General features: G+C 53.3%; 1 protein-coding gene across 1 annotated transcript in view; it reads right to left on the reverse strand.

Annotated features, from left to right (window-relative positions):
- Positions 1-21,448, reverse strand: part of GRIK3 (glutamate ionotropic receptor kainate type subunit 3) — a 230,191-nt gene that overhangs the window by 193,006 nt on the left and 15,737 nt on the right. The window lies entirely within an intron of this gene.

Genomic DNA, 21,448 nt, shown 5'->3' on the forward strand with positions numbered 1-21,448 from the left:
AGAGTTTTAATTAAGCGTCTCAAATAAGGATTTAATTGCGTTGTAACAAGCCAGGCTATTGTATGCGAGAGAAACACCTGGGGATTATTAGAAAACATTTTTAAGGCAGTAAAGCTGCAGCAAACACTTGCAGTTGTTAAATCAGGAAATATAATTCCAGAGCTCAACGCCACACGCAGTGAGGGGGAGCCGGCCACAACCGTACGGGGAGCCGGGGAGGTACCCCTGCTCAGAGGGACTCCGTCCAAAGCCCTTGCCGACTTCTGCCTCTCGAGCTACTTCCGGGGGAAAAGAAGAGTGGCCAGACACAACCTGGGAGGGGCCGGGGGTGAACGTGCCAATTTACTGGCCATCACCACCAACCCCCCCTCCCCCCCTCAACTAGAGCACACTGTTAATCCAAGGGCTGGGACCTGCTCGGCTCTCAGGGCATAAAACAACACCTAGCCAACAGTAGGCACAGTAAATGGGAGGAACGACAGGTGTCCAGGCCCATCTTATGGGGACCAGAGCTGGCCGTGGCACTCCCTGAAGCCCAGGTTTCTGACTGGAGGACCCAAGGGCACAAGTAAAATAGGCAGCTGTCAGGGCGCCTGGGTGGCTCAGTCCATTGCACAGCCGATTCTTGATTTCGGCTCAGGTCATGACCTCACAGTTCGTGGGATCGAGCCCCGTGTCTGGCTCTCTGCTGACAGCATGGAACCGCTTGGGATTTTCTTTCTCCCTCTCTCTCTGCCCCTCTTGCACTCATAGTCTCTCTCTCTAAATAAATAAAAAAACATTAAAAAAACAAAGCTAACAGGTGCCTGTTAGCCTGATCCATATCTGGGGATGGAAAGTCCTGGCTGAAATGTCGCCCTCCTGCTAGTAAAGTGCCCTAAAACCCCACCGCGAGGAGTCCTCCCCATTGGGTTAAAACAGAAACCCTTCCCTGACCGTGCCCAACGGACAGTCTCCCCAGCACTCCATCTCATACCTGTTAGAGCCTGACCACAGGGCCTTGGAGCCTGACACCGCCTCCCCAGTAGGACTGTGGTGTCCCCGAGAGTCAGCCCCTGTCTACTTCATTCTCCAGTATCAGCAAGGACCCAGACACACAACATGCTTAGTGTCTGTTGGGGGGCTCCGTAAACGACAGGTGGTTGGGGTGCACGGACCAGCGGCATCTTCTCTGCACCTGTCACTGGCCGGACTCCCCGCCACATGCCAAGCACTGTGCTCAGAGCTTCCCTCGCACCATCTCACCCAACTGTCCCAACGGCTTTGTGATGGGGCAGATCATCTCCATTTTACAGAGAAACCCCCTCACCCCCTCCACTGCTCCCCACTGGGCTGGTAGTGAAGGGAGCCCCTCTCCCAACCTGTGAAAGGCAGCTTGGATGTCAGTTCCCAAGGCAGTAAGTGGGGCAAGGCAAGTCCCTAGGCCCCCCGGAACCATGAAGGACCCCTCCTGCTAAAGCCCAAGAGGCTTCCGAGCGCTGGGGGTGGGGAGGGAAGGAGCAAGGACGAGGGATGCTTCGGGGAATAGTCAGGACACGCGGTACAGAGTGGAAGGCTCAGGTGCCTGAGGTCGGGGGCCTGAGTGCATAAAGGTGGGGTGGGGTGAGTCAGGTGCACATGGAGGGACCCAGGAATCGCGGAGGGAGACTTGGGAGCACAGAGCTGGGGGGCTGAGCTGCATGGTCCAGGGAGGGGGCCCAGGTGCATCAAGGCAGAGAGGCAGCTGCAAGGGCAGATGGAGGAGGTCACTCTCCCAGATCAGGACCAAGCGCTCTTGTCTCAGAAGGAAGGAAACTGCAAGTCAGGAGGCAGGTGGGAGGAGTGGTGAGCAAGGGAGCAGGTGAGAGCACAGCACTCAGCATCTGACCTTCAGGGCTGCTTTTTCAAAAGGTCTTTTCTGGAAAGCACCCTGAGGCCACAAATCTAAGTCCCTCTCCCCACTCCACACCCTAAGGGGACTGAGGCAGCCGGGGAGGGGCCTTAGGGAGTGCTCACTTCCCCTGCCCCGCCCAGCCTACCCCCTCCCACAGGAGCATGCCCCCCCACCCCGAGCATGGTCCTCTGGCTTAAGGCACTGCTTCAGGTCTTTGCTCGAACAGACTCCTCACCTGGGCCCTGGGGGACCTGCACCTCGAAGTCACAAGACCCCTTCCTTCCTCCTCCTGGTCCTCATCCCTGTATTATTTTGTCTCCTACACACTTCGTAGCATGAAGCACACTCTATGGTTTACTTCAATTACCATGCCTGTGGTTAATGTCCCCACTGGAAGGCAGGCTCCGTGAGGGCAAGGATTTTTGCCGCTCTACTGTTTGCTCACTACCCAGTGCTCAGCACATGGTAAGCATTCCCGAGGTCCCTGCTGTATGACCTTCAGAAACCAATCACTTGATCTTTCAGCCTTCCTATCATTAAGGTTGGCAGGACAGGTGTCCCTTTTATTACTGCCATCATATATATGAGTGAATAATAATTATGGCGCTAATAGCTAACTTTATTGAGCACTTCCTATGTGCCAGGTCCCGTGATAAAGCTCCACACACATAAATCCAATCCATTTAATTTTCACAGCAAAACGCTGGGAGGTTAAGTGCTATTAACCCAATTTGACAGCTGGGGAAAACAGAGAAGTAAGGTAAACTTACTTCAGGTAAAAAACCTCAGAGAAGTAAGGTAACTTGCCCAAGGCCACACAGCCATGGGCCCCGCACCACGCTGGGGGCTCCCCGTGCACTACATCACGCTCACCACGCTTGTACAAGGCAATAACTCTACTTCACGGAAAAGGAAACTGAGGCCCAGAGAAAGGCAGCAACCTGTCAAAGGTCACCCAGGTAGCGAGGTGCATGCACACATCAGTCTGAATCTGAATTCAGCCTCCTTGCCCCCATGTCCATTTGGGCAGGAAACTTCCCAGCAGAAGTGCGCGTTCAGAGGGATGTGAAATCAGAGTAGGCAAGAAGGTAAGCCTTGAAAACGATGGCCTGGATCCCAATTCCTTTCTTGGGTCAAAATGCCGGCGGGGAGTTCTTCCATCTCTGAAACCCACGTTCCACGCTCGTCCACAGCACACGCGGAAGCACCGCGCTGGGCCCTGACTTCGCTTACTCCCCAGCCAGAGAAGCCGGCGGCGGACGCTGGCTGCAAGGTTAGAGAGTAACGCATATGGCTGCAGCCCTGCCTCCTTCCATTCTGCCATAACCATCCACGGGGACTCCTGGGATCACCAACGAGTAAGGTTCATTCCCAGCGTAAAGACTCAATATACCTGGGGGTGCTGCGAATGTATGGTCTGTGTCTCCCACCCCCGCTGCCCGGAGTACTCAGAGAGATGAACTCCCGTGGGCCAGGGGCTCCGTCTTATTGTCACAAACCAGGAGTGGCTGTGATAGACAAGTGGTCCTTCCATCTGCCTATTGTCAGAAAGAATTGCCTGAGATCAATTGTTCTAAAGCAAAAATCAATTGCATTTGGCAATTGTCCTCTCAGATTTAACGAGTTTATATTCAATAACTCCATATAGCAGGGAGCTTAATGTACTTGCTTGGTGGGGGACGGGGTGCACCTGTACCTGACTCCCCTTGGCAGGAAGCCACAGGGCTCTAGCACTGGCTCACCTCCGGAACACTATGGAATTTATCCCTGCTCATGGAAGGGGCCTGGGATGGTCTGTCGGGAAATCTCCCAGGCCTGAACCATCACGCCCGGTAGAGAACTGTCCATTTGTTCGCTGGCGGGAAGAGATGTGGATTTGGAGAGAAAGCCGGGGCCCTTCTTGTTAAAGTAAGAAGCTGAGAATCTGGATGGGTTCTTCAAGTCCTCAAAAGAAGGCTCGGAAGGAATTTAAATTTCTTCAGAGGCAGAATCCGAGACTAAGAATTGAGCGCCAGTGGTTTACTTGGGAGGTGACCTCGAGCTACACAGGTGGGGAGAGGAAAATGAGGAAAGGGGTAGCTAATAATGGATGCTTTATCAATTGGGCTCAAGCAGCCACCACAGGGGGCCTCTGGGAGACACGGGGCGGTGGGGGCGGGGGGACCTGCCTCAGAGCTACGGAGCTATCCCAATGGAGGGGAGAGCAAGCAGGGGTAGTGACCTCCTGCCTCTGGAAGAAGGTTCGCTCTGCCCTCCAGCTCGCAGCAGGGATTAGTAAGCAGCCCCGGCTCCCAGAGGAACCAAAGAAGAAGGTGCGGAGCCTAGGGAGGGCACAAGACACCACGCCAGGAAGAGGAACAAAATATTAGCTTCTACCCACATCCATCTGAATTTCACCCATTTTAATTACCTCTTCCCACATAGGAGGGATGAGGTCCATAGGAGGTGGACCTGGGTATATCTGCTTACAATACACAAAGAATAAACCACACTTATCAAGGTGCATGCTACCCTTTGTTAGTGGTGGGTGATCATTATCAACCAAAGAAAAGACTGGTCATCACTGCCCTCAGTTACGCACATCGGCCCTCAGCCAAACAGCCACCTGGATGTCAGATATTACCAGCAACGGTCCCATCAACCATCTCTTGCCCACCAGAAACCCGAAGTCGGATGGAGAATAATCACATTTTGGAGAATGGGCAGAAGAGCAGGCCAGTCACCTACCCCTCCAGCCATCCTAGGATCTGTCCTTGCTCAAGCTGTCCACTTGGGGCATATTTAGGCTCCTGGCTTAGTTTCGTCTTTACGAGTTCTGTGCTTGTGGCTTCAGGTAACATGAAGGGTAGACAGTAACAGACCCAGTCGTAGGAAATCTGCTCCTGCCATCTGTTAGAAGGATTTTGTGTCCCTCGGCACCTTCCATAGAATACCCCAGAGGAAGGGGCACCTGGGCTCAGTGGGCTAAGCATCCCCTCTTGATTTATGATCTCACAGTTTGGGAGATCGAGCCCCACATCGGGCTCCGCGCTGATATCATGGAGCCTGCTTGGGATTCTCTCTCTCCCCCTCCTTCTCTGTTTCTCCCGTTTGTGCCGTCTCTCTCTCAAAATAAATAAATAAGCTTAAAAAAAAAAGCCCTAGATGAAATTACTTTTATTTTTTTAATGTTTTATTTATTTCTGAGAGAGAGAGAGAGAGAGAGAGACAGTGTGAGCAGGAGAGGGTCAGAGAGAGAGGGAGGCACAGAATCTGAAACAGGCTCCAGGCTCTGAGCTAGCTGTCAGCACAGAGCCCAACGCGGGACTCGAACTCACAAACCGGGAGATCACAACCTGAGCCGAAGTCGGACGCTTAACCAACTGAGCCACCCAGGCGCCCTGAAATTACTTTTAAATGAAGGGTTAATACAAGGTTTATTTTGTCCCAGAGGTACTAGGGTGATCTTTCTGTAAAGAAAAGGTAAAACTTCTATAACTAGTAATACTGGCCACTAGGAAGCACAGAGTTAAAAATACATGGCCCCATTACAGCAACTTCAAAGGACATTATGACTTAACAATAGCATTTTATCATGCTTCCCGGAAAACATTTTATTTCTAGTTTATATTTCTCCTTGTCCTAAATACTTTGAAAAATAAGTTAGCCACCTTTTTAATGTAAGCCTTGTAAACAGCCTCAAATTATTTCCGTGGAAGGAGACGGGAGTAGGTTACTAATTCATTAATTAAAAATTAATTCGGGGGCACCTGGGTGGACAGTCCATTAAGCATCCGACTCTTGATTTCAGCTCAGGTCATGATCTCGTGGTTTGTGTGATCGAACCCTGCGTCGGGCTCTGTGCAGACTGCACAGAGCCTGCTTGGGATTCTCTCTCTCCTTCTCTCTCTGCCCCTCCTCGAGCACACTCCCTCCAGCTCTCTCTCAAAATAAATGAACATTTATTTATGTCGGCTCCCTCCTCGCCCCTCCCCCCTACGGGCTCCCCAGCTCCCACTCTCTACTGCCCAGTGCTGCCCCCAGTGGGCAAGGGAGGCAGGGGGTAGGGAACCTGCATCGGCACCTGCTCCCATAAGAACCCCCAAAGCCAGCTTGAAGGAAGGGGATGGATGAAATACCTGAGGCCGCGCTTGGCCCAGCTGCGCGCATGCGCGCGCGCACACAAACACACCAGGAAACCTCGGCATGGACGCCTGCAGGCCAAAGAAAGCTGCTTTCCAAAACAAGCACTCATCAGAGGGGACACAGGCGAATGCAACGGGGCAGAGAGTCACACGCTCCTGGCTCTGATCCCCGCTGCACAGCCCACCCTCTGAGGGGCTTGGTCAAGCCAGGCACCTTCTCTGAGGCTCCATTTCCTTATCTATAAAGCAGAGATAAGAAGACCGGTCTCCCTCACAGGGTGGGTATCAAATTGAAAACTGTGCACAAAAGGGCTTTGAAAAGGATAAAGAATCACACAAAGAAGTAGAGAATTGTTCCCTCTGAGAGCTAAGTGACCCCAGGAAAGCCAGGGAAATATTGAGCTTCAGGATCTGGAGCGGAGCCGGGGGTCTGGGGTCTGGCCAGCCCCCACTTCCCCGCCCCTCCCCCCTCCCCCAAATCTCCACTCCCTTTGTTCACATTTGTGCCCTTGAATCAATAAGCTTGGTCTTTAGAGAAGGGGCCTCCAGAGGTCATGGGCGGTCATCCGGGTCCTCATGTTCCATGCCTGGCGTCCCTTTGTTGTCACTGAACTGTAGAGGGGGCTGTGTGCCTGTCTGTGTGTCTCTTTATACGTGTACGTGTGTGAGTATCTGTGTACATGCATGCACATGTGTGTGCTATGTGTGTCCTCTAAAGCCTTTCAATGGTGATTTCTACAAGTGACTTAGGCGTGGTGACCACGGTGGGGACAACCGGTATCTACACTGGCTGAAGCCCACATTCACAACACACCTACTGTGTTTAACTGAAGTCTCTTCATGTCCCTTCCCCACTGAGACCCCTGGATTGCCACCCACGGATCTCGGCTCTCCGAATCTCTGGACCCCGTCCCCAGCCAGCCCAGCAATGCAGAGGGAGCCCCTGATGGAGCTGGAGCCCTAACTCTGGTCTCTGGGTGTGACACAGGGTTGCTGCCTTATTTCCTGGGCTCCAGTGCCAGTCTCGGGCACCTGCCTAACAGTCTCCTCCCTCTAAGGACCATCTCTCCAATGACAGCACCCCGAGTCCTGGCCCACTTCTGCCTGCTGCCTTGAACCTCACCGGCTTCTGGGACTACTCCTCTGAGCTCATCACTTTCTGGCCACTCCTCTGCCCGTGTTTAGCTTTCAGGGTCTTCTTGTCTGGGTCCCTCCCTGCTTTCTGCTGCCAGCCCCTCCCTCACATCACACTCTGCCCTGAAAGGACAAGGCCCCATCCCCTACCTGTAACTGCATCTCTGCTCCCACCCTCCACCCCCCCTCACAGGCCCGGTTCTGCCCTCCTAGGCAGCCCAAGTCTCATCCATCGGACCAACCTTCCCTCTCGCATCCACTAAAAGCCACATGGGAAGTCTGTAAAGCCCTGGGAGGCCGTGTTCCCCCATCCTAGACCTCAGGGGTGTGCAGCCAAGGATAAGAGCAGATGCAGCCTCCAGAAAGCCAGCTAACAAGGAAGACGCTGGGTGTCTAACAACAGATGGTACCAATCATATACCAGGAGGGATCACCAGGGAAGGTGTCTTGGAGAAGGCAGGACCTGATCTGGGCTTTACAGGATAGAACGTGGGTGGGCAAAGAGGTGAGAAGGTGCATATGGCTGGCAGAGCAAAAACACCACAAGGGTCAGGAAACTGCAGATCACTCCATCATTCATTCATTCATTCATTCATTCCGCTAATATTTATTGAGCATCTACAGTATTCTAGGCAATCCCCAAGGCACTAGGCATATTATGGAAAATAAAGCAGAGGAAAGCCCCTGTCCCCATGGGATTTACCGTCAAGGTGGTTTATGCCTGCTGGTGAGGATGAAAAGGTAGGTAGATGCCAGATCATGGAAGGTCTTGAATGCTCAGCTGAGGAGGTTAGGCTTTGTTGTACAGGCAACGGGGAGCCCTTAAGTGTTTCTGAGGAGACATGCCAGAGACTGAGAATCCCTGACACAGAAGGTCACCTGGGTTAAGACAGAGATGAAGATGTAGCCACAGAGAAGCACGTGGATGTGAATGAGTGGGCAGTGAAATGGGGACTCAGGAGGCCTGAGGCTGGGTGAGCCTCCTCTGGAAGGCCATCTGTTTCCTTGAGGTCTCCTGTCTCTAAATGCACAACGGGGAGAACAAGCATGAATCCCAGACCCCAGGGGGCAAACTCCGGCTGTGTTCGCTGGGGTGGGGGTGGGAAGGCTTCTCCCCACCCCCGCCCTGCGAGCCTTAGCTCAGAGCAACTTAACTAATGCAGTGCGGAGGACCTCAAAGGCCTGGTGAGGCCTAAATTTAGCCAGGCAGGCCACGTGCGGAACCGCTCCCCTGAATTTACTTAAGGGCAAGGGTTGGCCTGTTCCGCCGGGGACGGCACTTTGTTTCAGGCTCATGCCAGCCAGGCTGAGCCTGATGGGTCCTCAGAGCTTTCTTTAAACGCAGAGAAAACATTAAATGATTTTTCTGCAAAAGCCTCAGCATGAGAGGAGGCGGCAGCTAATGGAGGTTTGAGTCAAAGACCTTCCCGGTCAATGCCCCACAGGACTCAGTTGAACTTCTTTGCAAAAAGTCTAAAAATCGAAAGTCCCTCTGGACAAAGGGCGGCCTCCATGCAAACCAGGCACATGGGTTACACACCGGCGCTCTGTCCCCAGTGGCCTGCGGGGGCTTCGGGCGGACAGGGAGGGCCTGAGCTGAACGTCTCCAGTGCTGGAAGGAGTCCCGGAAAGGCCGCAGCTCTGCTGCGCTGAGCACCCTCCGAGGGCGAACCATGCTTCTCCACTTCACAGGAGAGGAAATTGAGGCTGGGGAGGAGCCCAGGAACTTGCCCAAGGCCACATGGCAAACCGAGGTGCAGGCAGGATTTGAACCCAGGTCTGTCACCACAGCTACTTCTTACGACCAAGAGGCTGCTCTATAGCCCTATGGCACCCGCAGAGCCCACGTCCTCACAGAGATGATCGTGTACTGGACAGAGACCCCTGCTTCAGCCCGGCGGTATGCCCACTCTCCACCCCAGTCTAAGAGCCACCCTGAGTTTTGCCTTTTGGAGCATATCCCGTCCACCTGCGGGGCCTCCCCCTTGCCAAGTCTCACACTTGGAGACTGAGCACAGTCATCTCAACTCAGCAGTCTGTGAGATGCTTGCAGCAGGCACCACGCCAATGCCCTTTCATGTCGTAACTCATGCAGGTCTCCTGGGGAGAGAGGCACTTCCATCGTGCCCATTTAGCAGATGAGGAAGCTGAGGCAGAGAGCAGACAGGTAACTTACAACTTGCAGGGCCGGGCAGCCAACAAGTGACAGAGCTGTGAGTCAAACCACACGGGCGGGTGCCGGAGGGCACTTCTAATCACGGAGCTCCAGTGCCAGGGAGAGGGAGATGAGGGGACTCCTCCATACAGGGAACACTGGAAACCCTCTGCAGGAGAGGCGATTTGATGGTGGCGGGTGTTGGGAAGGGCATTCTAGGTTGAGAGTACCAGAGGCGTGACGGCGAGGAGGCCTGAGTGTGTGGTGGCACGTGGGGACCATCGGGCCGGCTGGGGACAGGGGTGCCAAGCCAGCTGGAGGCCACAAGGACTGTTCCCATTCTGTGTGTATCCTGTGCGCCAAGCCCGGGCCAAGCATTTTCTTTCTTTCTTTCTTTCTTTTTTTTAATGTTTGTTTATTTTTGAAAAAGAGACAGACTGTGAGCGGGGGAGGGACAGAACGAGAGGGAGACACAGAATCTGGAGCAGGCTCCAGGCTCTGAGCTGTCAGCACAGAGCCCGACGCGGGGCTCGAACTCACAAACCACGAGATCATGACCTGAGCTGAAGTTGGACACTCAACCAACTGAGCCACCCAGGCGTCCCCCCGGGCCAAGCACTGTCAAGCACTGTCAGTTGATCCAGCAATTACTTCTTCACATCACAGCTGGCAAATGGCTGTCCCGTGGGAGAGGGCTGAGCACAGTGGGCCCCAGGGCAGGCTTCTGAGGAGGGTGCCGATGGGTCATGACGCTAATCCGGGCTTCTCTGTGTGGCAAGTCAGCAGGCAGCAGTGGGAAGGTGGGGGGAACCAGGGGCCGGGAGCCTGGAGCCGAGCCGCCGCCTGAGGGCTCAGCTGCTCTTGGGAGCTCTGGGTCCCTCATGGGACAAGAGCCTCAGAAGAGGGAGCCACTGTCATAAAGGGTAATGTGCCCAGCACAAGCCTGCCTGAGAGAAACACCCTGTATCTTAGCTACACTTCCATTCCATCTTCTGACCGCCGCACACATCTCCTGGTACCCAGAGGGGCCTAGGTAAGGACGCCTTTGTCTGCCATTATTATAAAGGGGATTTCAGAGTCTCATGGGGATACCAGAGAAAAGTGAAAAAGATCAGCCTGAGGGTCAGACGGCTCTGGGTACAACTCCCGGCTCTACCCTTACCAAGCTGGGCAGCACTGGACAGGTATCATCAGCTGTCTGAGCCTCAGTGTCCTCATCTGTAAAATGGGTGTGACAAGCCCCACTCTACTGGTCCTGTGTGAGGGCTGAAATGAGTGTTAAGGAGATCAGCCAGTACACTGCCAGAGCACAAGGCAGACAATGACTAAAGAAATACCATGCGAGTGTATGGGTATTCGCAGTAAAATTCTTGTCAACTTTCCTGTGCATTTAAATGTTTTCACAATTCAATGCTGGGGAAAATAAGTACCACATTTTCTTCCCCTGACATGGCAAACCTAGGGTCAACCCCAGACAAAGCCACCCAGCTAGATGCATCTTTCTGGCTAGTCCACATGTGAAAAGACACAGGGGTGTGGGCAGGTCATGATGAGGGTCTGGGAACAGTACTGGGCCAACACCCCCCTCCCTGAGGACTTCTGTGCTCTCACCTCATCCTCCCCAGATGAGGGAGGTCTCAGCTTGCTTAGGTGTGGTTTGAGCTCCAGCACTTTGAGTGCGGCATGGTCAGAACACTCTGACTTGGCTGATTTCTGAGGAATATCAGGGAGATGAGTGGTGGCCCACCCCTTACTCCAGAGTCAGGCAAGAATTATGTCACTATCACAGAATTAGAACAATGAAGCAATTCCAGCTCATCTCCTTAATCCTTTCCTTGGTAAAAAAGGAGGAGATAGCAGCGTTATAGTTGAGACTGTAGGCTCTGAAGCCAGACCACCTAGGAATAAATCCAATCTCCACTGCTTGCTCACTGTGTGACCTTGGGCAAGCTAGCCACTTACCCCTCTGAGCCTCAGTTTCCTCATCCACCAAGCGAGGATGTTAGGATTATAATACTGACCTCAAGTCGTTGCCTCGATGATTAGTTAACGCGTGCGAAATGCTAGACGTATGCGAGCGCTCAAGAAACATTGAGCCACTTGTTATTTTTTAGGGAAGTTTTAGGTTCACAAAAGAAAAACAATAAGCGGCTAATATAGAGTTTTCATATAGCCCCGCCCCCACCCATGTAGAGCCTCCCACTATCAACACCCCCCGCCAGGGTGGCACATTTTGTTACAGTCTGTGAACCCACACAGACATCAGCCTTGGTGTTGTACATTCTGTGGGTTTTGACAAGTGTGTAATGACACGGATCCACCATTGTAGTATCATCCAGAAGAGTTCCACTGTCCAAAAAATCCCCTGTGCGCCACCTATCAGTCTTTCTCTCCCTGCTCCCCCACTGCTATTTTATTTCCATTTGATTAAGGAAAAAGATTTCCACATACTTCATTTCAGATTGCCTGAGTCGAAACGGGCTGAAGATAATGGCATGATGTGGAGCTGAGATTTTTATCTCGCAATGATCGCAAGGAGGAGGGGAAACTGAGGCGCGGGCGGGCTCGCTGACTCCCAGAGGGAGGAAGGTCGAGGCTGAGCCAGAGCCTGGGTCCCCACACTCCCGCAGCCCCGGATTCTCTGTGGAGCCCAGCTCCGGCAGGCCTCTCTAGGCACAAACCCCAGGGGGCTCACAGAGATAAGTCTGCATACAAATCAACTTGGAGGAAAAAGACTTTTTTTCATTTTTCGCCTTTTCATTTAAAAAAAGAATCCACGGAACGAGGGCTGAAATGGCAGTGCGTGTCTATGGCTGGAGGGGGGTGTGTGCGTGTGTGTGTGTGTGGAGTCCATTTGTGCAGAGCCCATGTTACCAGAGTTCGGGGAAATGTCAGGTTCTTGGAGAAGGAGATTTTAATTAGGTTAGAATTGCCTCCAAAAAGTACTAAAATTAAATATGAATCCATAATGCATGGCATCATAGCTAATGGTATGCAAATGGGGCTGGGCCGGGCCAGGCTGAACCAGGAATGTGGGTGATCGCTGTAATTGGGAAAAATGTCCCCTGGCCTGCAGCCACAGTCCCCAGGATGTGGATGGGCGGGGGCAGGGGGCAGGGGAGAGGCAGAGCCTAGAAGGGGCAGCCGATGTCCCAATAATGAAGAAGAACAGCACAGCAGCTGCAGTGCAGGGGGAGAAGGTTGCTCTGCAGACCCACAGATGTCACTTCGCGTCTTGCCTCCCTCGCCGGCCAGCTGTGTGACCCAGAACTCATCACCTTAGCTGGACCTCTCTTTGCTCAGCTACACATTAGCAAAGACCCGACACCAGCCGTTCTACCTTCCAGAGCTGTCTGAGGGTCAGATCGACTTGTAAATGTTTACAGCTGTACAAAGGGACGTTTGTTCTGTTTATGTCAGTGTTTACTCTTAAGAAGAATAAGTAGGAGGGAACATCTACCAAGTGCCTGCGACGCGCTAGGCACCTTCTCCCACCCAGTCCTTTCTACAACCAAGGGACACTGAGGCACAGAAAGCAATGACAGGTGGGAAGTGGTGGATCTGCGATTCAAACCCAGCGAGTCTGACTCAAGAACCTACTCATTTAACACCTGTGCGAGGAGCTCTTAAGATGCTTCCTGGGGTGAAGGGGGTGTGGTCATCCTTCCACAGGACGGCACACGTGGCCGGGACAGCCCAGGCCACCTCAGGACACATGATCCCCGGCTACAATGTGTAGAGGCAGCACCCAGGAGTCACCCACTTAACTGTGTGCTCTCAGGCGAGTCATGTGACCCCTCTGGGTGGCAGGTTCCCCACATGTACCATCCAGGCTTCTCCCAGGGGCCGTCCAAGGCCAAAGCACTGCTAGTGCAGGCGACCCAGCACTACAGAAGACGGCGGGGGCGGCAGCCAGACCAGCCGAGGTCAGATTTCTGCTCTGAAGTCCTGGGTGATCTGCTTGGCCTCAGTTTCCTCATCTGTAACACAGGGTGGTTAACAGTTCTTACGTCAGCAGCGTTGTGACAACTGGATGGGACAAGGACATTAGCTTAAATTCTTCGAGCTCTATGCGGCAGATGCTATCCTAAGCACTTTACGCATGGTTTTTAAAGTTTTTTTTATTTATTTATTTTGAGAGACAGAGAGAGTGCAGGCTCCTCTGCACCATCAGGGGAGGGGCCGAGGGAGGGGGAGAGGCAGAACCCCAAGCAGGCTCCGCACTGTCAGGGCAGAGCTTGATGCGGGGCTCGAACTCACAAACCGTGAGATGGTGCCCTGAGCCAAAATTAAGAGTCGGACGTGCAACTGATGGAGCCACCCAGGCGCCCCCACATATGAGCTCATTTATTTTTATTTTTATTTTTTTTAAATTTTTAATGTTTTATTTATTTCTAGGAGAGAGNGCTCATTTAATCCTCACCAGCTAAAGGCTGCCAGCACTTGTATGGCGCTTGAAAATTCTAGGCACGGGGCGCTCGCCCCCAGTCACTCAATCTATTCTACAACCCTGTGAGGTAAACACTTTTTCATCCACATTTTACAGAAGGAAAAATTGAAGCACAGAAACGCTCAGAGCTTGCCCAAGGTCAAGAGCCAGGATTTGAACCCAGGCAGTGAAGCCTCATGTCTGGGTTTGTAATTAGCATATGCCCTGCTGCTTCACCGCATGCAGGAACCAAGCTTAGCACTTAGCACGGCACCTGCCTGCCCTAAGCATGCAATAAAGGTATTATTCTGCCTAAGGGGGGCAGTGGTCAAAAGTCAACTTCCAACACCCGCCTTGTGGTAAGGATTCCATAAGACTGCACGTGAAAGTCCCGAACCCACAGCAAGGTCTCAAAACATGTCACACAAACAAATGAGTGAATTGAAGGGAAGACTGCGGATCTGTTCTGGATCCTAGTTCTTCCAAGCAAGGAGGCGGGTGCTGTAACTGGCTGTCATTCCCCCAGCAGGGCTGTTAATGAGGAGCCTCACAGATGGGAGGGCACCAGCAGCAGGTGGCTGTGGGGACAGTGTGCCCTGGGAAGCACGTCTGCTCATGGAGGCCGCAGTGGACGGATCAACTCTCTCCCGTGGAGCTTCCCATGCCCAGAATCCCCCACACCCTGTCTGGGTGGGTTCTGGCTCGGGCAGTGGCCCTGGAAACGGTACACAGAGAAGAAAAAGGAGACAAGAAATGGCACCAAGGTTTCTGAGACGTGAAAAGTGTAGAGCTCTTCCTTTGTGCGGGAATGCATGCCAGGGGGACACTGCCTACTGAGTTTTCATCAAAGTAATTTATTGATCAATACAGCTAACATGGCTAGTTCAGCGATTTTGTAAAAAATAACCATGTGCTGGATGCAAGGAGCACTTTACTGGATTTCGGCGAGTGGGACCGGGCAGAGTCGCCCGTGTTTTATGGCCTTCTGGGAACTGGGCCCTGACAGTTACACGTCTGTGGCTTTATCTTCATGACACCGAAACACTGGGCTGGAGAGAAGAGAGATGGACCAATCTTCCAGATGTTTTGTCCACCCGACAGCAACTATCAAGACATTTCTGTGCAAGGTCACAACAATGAACGTGAAACTCTCCGGACAGGGAGGAAGCGGGATGGGCTAGGAGATGCCCAGGCCCAGAGCCCGGTCAGAAGGCCAGAGGGAAATGGAGCTGTACGTTTATTAGGCACCTACTCTTTCCCAGGCCCACTAACCAAATGCTTGGATACATAACAAGTTTCCCCACATGTACAGATAGGAGGAAGGAGGCTGGCTTGTGTTCCCAAGGTCACAGAGCCCCTCAACGGCAAAGGAGTGGTTCACATTCAGACCTAAATCAGGACTTTCTCGATAGCATCGATGTGACTTCGAATGAGTGACCTGACCTCCCGGAACCCAGAGACGACACCGGAACAGGACTTGCAAAACCACCTCCCAGCTTCATCTTACGCCACGCTTCACCCCTATACCACAAGCCCCCGTGCTGCATAGGCCTTCTTTCTCTTCTTTGACCATTCTGTACTCTTTCCGACCTTCGAGGCCTTCACACGTGCTGCTCCCTCTGCCTAGAACGTTCCTACATGCTTCACATGGCACTGCCTCTCCTTCTTTAGGCCTCGGCCTGAATGCTACCTCTGCCAAGAGGCCCTCCCTGCTCCCAAAGCACAGAGTGGCTTCTCAATTATGTTCATGGCTAGCATTTGCTCTAATCCATACCTGTGGGTTTACCGACTCTTTCACTTGCTTACTGTTTGTCATCCCAAATACACCAGACAAGATCCCATGAAGAAGCGAATCTCATCCCTAGCCCCAGCGCCTGGTACACCTAGCACATAGTAGGGGCTCAACCAGCATTCACTGAGGGAAGGAAAGATGTGGGGAGGGAGGTAAGAAGAAGCTAGGCACCCAAGGTGAACTGCAGACCAGCTTCTGAGAACCAACCAGGATGGGTGTGCTCCAAGCTAAGGAGTTCCTTTTCTAGCAGATTCTCAGATGTCTCTTCACATGGATCCCATTGAGATGGTCTGGCTCCTCTCTGAAGACTCTATCCAATCACTCACTGAACTCCATTCTGGGCCAGACTAGCACAACCTTCAGTATTTTACATATGGCACCCATCCACCTATAGGAGGTAAACCACACCGGGTGGCCTCTCTGCTGAACAGCTGGAGGTAAGTGGGGAGGCCAGAAACACTGGTGGGCACCAGAGTGAAGCAATCCTCAGTGGGCATCTAGGATATCTGAATCTGCCGCTTTGACTGTGAAGTTGTTCTGACTCCACCAGTGTTTGAGAGCTTCATCATTCCAGCACCAACCACACCGAACCTCCCTTTCTCCTCTCTCCGTCTCATCTCTTCGTCTCTCCCCATCTCCTCCGTTCTGAGTGCCTCTGTCTCAATCACTGGCTTCCTCTTCCTGACTCACTCTTTGTCTCTCAATAGGAATTCATCCACATTGGTTCATTCAAGGATGAAAACAGAGGGCTCAAAATAGAGTCTAAACATCCTGTTCTTGACTTGACATCAAGGGATCCTGAAGCCCAGGAAGATCCTGCCTGGATTCCACTAGGATTCTAGGCTCAGAAATCTGGAAAAATCCATACTCAGCAATAATTTGGGTTTTCTCTAAGTATGCAGACACTTTCTAGAGTGAAAGGGGAAGGGCCAGGGCTCTGAGGCCGACGTCCACTGGGAACCCGGGCTCTGCCACCTACTGGCTGAGTGACCCGGTCAGTCCTCTCACGGCCCAAGGCACACACAAGTTCTTCACCTGAACATAGGGATAACAGCACCATCTCATAGGGTCGCTGCAGGGACTGAAGAATGAATACCCAGAACTGCCTCCATACTAGCTGGCATTGTAAGTCTCCAGTAAGTCCTAGTGGGAGTTTTTTCCTGGTCTTGGTCTATTAGTTCTCTTTTTGTTTATTTAAGTGTGAGCCTGTCTGCAGGGACGATGAGGAGAGGGTGTGCTGTCCACCTTGAGTGGGACAGAGAGGAAGTCATGTCTCCCTGAAGACCACATACTAAAGCATGGAGAATCTGTGGGTCTCTGGGAGGCCCCTGTCTGGACTCTCCTCTTCTCTCCCCGTGAAGGGGCTGGCATCTACCTCGGCAAGGGGACTGTGCCTTTCCCTCAACGCTGTTGCAAAGTCACTTCCTGTGGCTCAGTAAGCACCAAGTCCAAGGGACGTGCCATGTTGCATGGGGCGTTCTGCCCCCCCCCCCCCGCTTCTGGTTCTAGGCTCCCAAGAAGTGAATGACCCCAGATCTGCTAACATGGGGGCGGGACTGACGTCCCTGGCATGACCGACTCAGGACTGGGAAGAATGAAGGCTACGCCAACAGACTTTCACAAGAAATATGCCTCCGGTGATCCTTGAGGGCCACTGCAATTTCCAGAAGTCAAGACCTCCAGTTCCCACAGTGGGGTGGGTCTGAGCTCAGCCCCGGGAGGTGGCCCTGACCTGTGCGCCTGGGAGAACTCCAGTGCGCGCCAGCTCCCAGCTGGTGTCAGGAGTGAGCCCCTCATGCCTCGCCCCTGGCGCAATACCTAACACCATCAGCCATGGATATCCTCCCCGGGAAGGGACCCCCTTCCAGACCCAGAAAGGCCAGATGTCTAGAATCTTAAACCGGCTGTATCTGGGCGAGGTGGGATTTACAGACACCATTCAGGATAGAGCCAGCGATTCATTCTTTGCTGAGTCTTCCCTCTGCAGCCACCTCCTGACTCTTGACACCAGACAACCCACCCTCTCACTGGAGGCGCCCCTCAGCCACAGCCTGGCCAAGGCATGGCTGCCCAGCACCTTATGCCTACCGGAGCGCGGGCACAGCCTCTTCCTGCCCTCCCCATTCTCCTTTGACCCCGGCGATGCAGAAATAGAGGCTGTGCTGCCCTCCCACTCAGAGCCCGGAGGCGGGTGGGAAAGGGCATATGTCTGGTGCTAGTCTATCATCCAGGCCTGATCAGCTGCTGACTGTGTCATAACGATGGGCCCGCGGCCATGGCGAACACCAGAGGGAGCGAGCACAGACAGAGGCTGTTAGAACGCTCCTGCGGACCTCTGATTCCCCCACCATGTTCTGGTGCCTCAAAGACACCGTAACGTGAAGGGCTCACAGCAGACTCTCCGCCCAGCACACATTAGCCTAACCCTGGGTAATGCTGCCCTGGGATCACGTAGCCCCACTGAGAGCCATCCAGGTGCCAAAGGAAGGAAAAGAGCCAGGAACAGCCCCAGCGTGGCACTGCCCACTGCCGGAGCAGGTCTCCCGCGATGCTGGCGTTCCGTCTGCTCCATCAGGCACTAGCGAATGGTCTACTCTGGGCCGCGTTTGGTACAGCTACTGGAATACACAGGGAGTCGGGCTGGAGTCAGGCAGACCGGCGTTCAAATCCGGGAGACGCCGTCACTTACTGCAGGGGTCGTCCCCCTGGCCAGGGCTCAGATCCCTCCTCTGGAAAGAAGAAAGAAGTGCCCCCACCTTCGGGACGTTGTAAGGGTTAAAGGAGATGGGAAAGAGCTCCGCAGCGCTAGCTCTTATCATTACAGTAAACAGGGATGAGATAAGGGCCTTGCCTTTGAGAAGCTCCTGGCCCCCGTGGGGGGTCAGGGACTCGGTGACTACAGGAGTCCAGGAGGGACCCGACGGGGAAGCAGGACCGGTGAGAGACCAACGCTTGAAAGAAACGGCCCTCCTGCTCTGCCTCGTCTTCACTCCTGATCATAAAAACACAGCCGCACAGAACACTTCACCTTTCCCTCTGAATTTCACAGCAAGAAGAGCACGTGCATGACCGTCAATGCTCCCACCCCCCTCCCCATCTTGAGGGAAGCCCTATAAAGACAGGTGGGGGCTGTCGCATGTGGGAACCTGGAAAAAGAAGCAAAAATCGAACATTTTATATAAAACATCCCAATTTCAGTATGTTGGCTAACTCAGCCTAAGAAACTAATTCAACTTAAAATTAAATTGATCGGGGGTGGGGGAGGACAGGACCTAGAAAAAGAGATCAGAAGGAGAATCTCTTCCATTCGAGGCTAAGAAGTCTACCATCAAAAGATGTTGTCATTGATGTTGTTTTAATAACAAGATTTAAAAAAGTAAACAATTAGTTGGAGGCAAACACAAGAGGTTCCACAAGCTTCAACATGAGCTCTGCGGTCACCAGGGGATGATGGGGAAGGAGATCATTTCTGCCCCCACGAGAAGTGTTATAACAGCGGAGGGTAGAGCAAGACTCTGGGAGGCTCAGGGAAGGTTGTGCCCCTGCCCGGGTGTATCAGAGGAGGCTTCCCGGAGGAGGTGAGCGTATGATAGAACACGAAGTATGAGAAAGGAGAAATGCAGCAGGAGAAGAAGGGAGGGCATTCAGGTGGGAAACACAGAATGCAGAAGCACTGGGTCAGAAACAGCCCCACCACCTGCCTTGAGCTGACGATGGGTCTGTGTGTGAAGAGGTTTCTGAGGAGTCCTGGCTGGATGGGCTGAGGGAAGCGTCTGCCAGTGGCTGAGGACAGAGCAGAGGCAACCGCAGGGTGAAGCCCTGAAGGATGGGGGGGTCTTCCAACAGACCCCCTCCCAAGACAGGGGGCACTGTCCCTGCTTCCCCTATGGCTGCCAAGAAATGGCATCAAAAAATCCAGTACTCTCGCTGGAAGAATGGAGGATGGGCGAGGAGCAGGAGACAGGGGAGGGGCTAGGCTAAGAAAGATCTAGCCAGGGGGACAGACGCAAGGGATCCTCAGGGATCCAGGAAGCTGGGGAAGACCCCTTTCCCAACCTTTTTGCCTTTCCTGACCCAGGTCACTCGCCCCGTTTTCTTCCCAAATCTGTATACACAGGTTGAACAAATACTCCCTGAGCACCCACTGTGTGCCAGGTACTGTGCTAGGCCTTTGCATCCATTATTTAAACTAGCAATGGGGCGCCTGGGTGGCTCAGTCGGTTAAGCGTCCAACTTCAGCTCAGGTCATGATCTCACGGTTCATGGGTTTGAGCCCTGCGTCGGGCTCTGTGCTGACAGCTAGATTAGAACTTGGAGCCTGCTTCAGATTCTGTATCTCCCTCTCTCTCTGACCCTCCCCTGCTCATGCTGTCTCTCTCTCTCTCTTTCTCTCTCTCTCTCAGAAATAAACAAAACATTAAAAAAAAACTAAACTAGCAGCAGCCATGATGATGGATGACAAGGGTGAAGTCAACGTTTCTGAAAGCTTTTGCCATGTGTGTTACGCCAAGTTCTTTTCCTCATCTATAAAGTGGGGATAAAGTTCCTCCTGCTTAGATTTGCTGTATTAAGGGAACGGATGTCAGGAAGATGCTCTTTGCACTGTCTGACACACTGTAAGCTTTTAACAGATCACGGTTGCTAGGTCTATGAGCACAGTAACATCGTGTCCACGCGGGGGGCTGGAAATGGAAACCACAAGGGAAGCCCAGCCCAGCCAGGTGTGTGTGGGGCTGTCACTCCCACCGTGGATGTGACAGTCCTGGGTATCAGTGACCCTTGCACCTGCCGTGCAGGTCAGAGGTCTGCCTCCTTCCCTCCTCCCCCCGCCCCTGCCCACTACCAAGGAGAGGAGGCTTCCATCCTCAGTGGGAGAAGGGCTTTCGGCGCAGCCACAGAGCCCCTTTCTGAAGCCCCCCAGCCAGGCTGTCACAAAGACCTCGCACTCACAGAAGGTCCGACCTGGTGGCCAGATGTGCGGCCCCGCGTGCCTGCTGAAGGGGGGTCTGTGAGCGGCCCACCACCCAAGGAGGGCTCACTGCCTTGTGAACCAGAAGACGGAACTCACCTAGGGTTTTCTGGTCAACCCAGGAGCCATGAAATGGGACCGGAGGCCCAGATGAGCCCTCAGACGACCAGATGTGGCATCCATCGACAGAGGGCTCAGCAAATGGGCACGTGGCTCGGGGTCGGTCCACTCCTAGGTATCATGGCCTGGCCTCCAGGGCTCAGGCCTGGGGCAAAGGGAACAGCCAGGCTTCTGAGGAGAGCCCTAGACACCTGGCCTCCAACTAACCCTCCCTCTGCCCACACATCTCCCTGCCCTCTCTCACCTGGACCCCTTCAACAGCTGCCTCATGGCCCCCCCAGCTTCCACTCTCACCCCCATGCAGTCACACCACACAGCCACCAGGATGACTTTTCAAAGGCTGCTCCCTTCCTACAGTCTTCGATGTCTCCCTGGTGCCCTTGGGATAAAGTCCAGCCTCCTGACCTTGGCTTACAGAGCCTTACACGCAGCCCACTACTCAGGCCATATCTCACCGTACCCCCTCTCTTCGCTCTACTCAGACTAGACTTCAGTTTTTTTAAATACAATTCTGCTGGCATTTGGCCACACTTGACCTACAAATGTGGTAGTTTCATATGGTCCAACTTAACACAACTATCCACCCCTTGGGTATCTAAACACGCTACTCCCTCTACCTAGGACACGTCCCTCACTCCACCCCAACACCTGCCCCTCACAGCCCTTTCCCCTCCTTCAGGTCTCAGTCCAAATGTCATTTCTTCAGGGAAGCCCTTCCCAACGCTCTCCCGAGCAGGCTGCACTTCCCTTCTAGAACACGCTTTGAATCTGTAGCGACTCTTTGGTGCCTGTCTTTCCTCCCAGGCTGCAAGTTCCGTGAGGGCAAGAAGCATGTGTGTCTGGCTCCCCCTT

Source organism: Crocuta crocuta, unplaced genomic scaffold (genome assembly GCF_008692635.1).
Source record: "Crocuta crocuta isolate KB4526 unplaced genomic scaffold, BGI_CrCroc_1.0 scaffold303, whole genome shotgun sequence".
NCBI lineage: Eukaryota > Metazoa > Chordata > Mammalia > Carnivora > Hyaenidae > Crocuta > Crocuta crocuta.